Source organism: Rhinoderma darwinii, unplaced genomic scaffold, assembly GCF_050947455.1.
Source record: "Rhinoderma darwinii isolate aRhiDar2 unplaced genomic scaffold, aRhiDar2.hap1 Scaffold_47, whole genome shotgun sequence".
Classification (NCBI taxonomy): Eukaryota; Metazoa; Chordata; class Amphibia; order Anura; family Rhinodermatidae; genus Rhinoderma; species Rhinoderma darwinii.
Window position 1 is genome coordinate 370,517 of NW_027464015.1, and position 2,338 is coordinate 372,854.

Here is a 2,338-nt window from a genome sequence, read left to right on the forward strand (position 1 = left end):
TCCTCAGTGTGTGTAACGAGGAGCAGAGAATATAGAGTCCAAAGCACGGCCTGCACAGTTGCGCCCCCTACATGGTGGGAGGATGCAGCACCATGTCGCACACATCTAAGGCTGCCCAATGCAGTCAGTCAGATGCCCCCCTCTTGTCAGTATGGTAGCAGCCCATCACTTTTAAATTAGTGAGGGCAGGAGGCTGAGCGCAGTAATTGGCACTCTGCCGCTCTAGTCTTTATCAACGACTCAGCCTCCTGTCCTCAACTCATTACTTACCAGCTGCTTTTCTTTTCTTCAGGAGAGAGCGTTCGGCCGCTCCTCCCGCAGTCCTCCAGGTTTCCTATGCTCCTCTCTCGCGGCGCGTGCAGCGTCACAGAGGGGGAGTGTACTAGCAGACGTGCGCCTATCGTGCTGCACGTCTACTAGGTAAAGTACTCTCCCCTGCCTTCCCCACGCATCCCCCCTGGCCCTGCCACAATATGCCGCCCCCCGTTTTTAGCTCGGTGGCGCCGCCTGAGGCCGCTGCCTCACCTCGCCTAATGGCAGGTGCGGCCCTGCCTGTCGTCACTGTCCATATATGTACAATTACATCAAGGTCTCCTCCTGGAGTGCGATCCCTGGCCACAGCGTGGCCGACGCTCTGGACAGGGATTCTGCTCCTATAGGGAATGCCTTACGTTACTGTCCATATATGGACAGTGACAGCAGGGGCTCCTCCTGGAGTGGAATCCCTGGGGTGTGTGGCACCATCTACATGGGCACTGTGTGTGACACTATCTATATGGGCACTGGCGCTTTATATCAGCGCACTGGTACTAGGGGCAGCTAAGGGGGCATTAAACTGTATGGGGGCAGCTATTTGTCATTACACTGTGTGGGGGGTCCTATGGGAACATAATACTGAGTGGTCTGAACCGGGTATGTGTGGGCAGAGACTACTTAGATTAGATACTTGAAAGTTGGTAGGTATGTTTACTGGTGTGTGCTGGGGCAGAGCGAGTGTGCCTACTCCAAATTTGCAGCATAAGGCAATGAGGTTGCTTTACCACATGCCAATGCTGCAATTTTGGGATTTGCTCCCTCTAGTGACCAGCACATGGAAATGTTATAAATTAGAATCTAATTTATAATATTTCCTGAATTTTAAAAAAATTAAAACAATGTGTAATCACTTATATACTAACTGTTTAACTGAAAAAAATAAAAATAAATTCCTAGCGACACATTCCCTTTAATACTGGCGTTTCATACACCAGTCCTATTAAACAGTTTGCTGGAGTAAGATGCAACACATTTATTAACAGGCGAACGACTCTTAATAAATGTGTCGCATCTTTTAGCTGCAACGCGGCCTGTCATCAGTACTTTCTACGTGCTTCGGCCTGCTGTACAGTTAAAGTACATTTTTACAATTTATTTTATTGTCTGATTGGGGGGGCATACAGTCTGATTGGGGGGAGGTATGGGTCTGGCACGGACCTTTGCCTTGTTACGCCCCCCAGAGATAAATCTGGGCCGCACTATACATATAGATTTCTGCTATAATTTACATCAGTTAGGCTGGGTTCACACGTGGCGGAATTTCACTAAAATTTCGCTGCGGACACTCCGCAGCGTTAATCCGCAGCGGAGCCGTTTGTCCATTGACTTACACTTTAATTTAGCAGTGTTCGTTTAGACGAGGCGTAAAATTCCGCTGCGGAGCATAGGCTGCGGAGCGGAATTTGGTGTCCGCAGCATGCTCTGTCTGTTGCGGAGCAGTGGCGGACTCATGGCGGAATTTCTGCATTGACTTCAATGGAGATTCTAATTTCCGCAATGAAGTCCGCAGCTGTCATGCACATGTTATGTGTGCTGCGGATCCGTCTTGCTTTTTTAACTTGACATTTCTTCATTCTGGCTGGACCTTTGTGTTTCTAGGTCTACAGCCAGACTGAGGAAGTCAATGGGGCTCCCGTAATGACGGGAGCGTTGCTAGGAGACGTCAGTAAATAGTCACTGTCCAGGGTGCTGAAAGAGTTAAGCGATCGGCAGTAACTGTTTCTGCACCCTGGACAGTGACTACCGATCACAATATACAGCAACCTGTAAAAAAATATAAGTTCATACTTACCGAGAACTCCCTGCTTCTGTCTCCAGTCCGGCTTCCCAGGATGACGTTTCAGTCTAAGTGACGGCTGCAGCCAATCACAGGCCAATAACAGGCTGCAGCGGTCACATGGACTGCCGCGTCATCCAGGGAGGTCGGGCTGGATGCCGAAAGAGGGACGCGTCACCAAGACAACGGCCGGTAAGTATGAAATTCGTTTACTTTCACTAGGGAAAGTGCTGTCCCTTCTCTCTA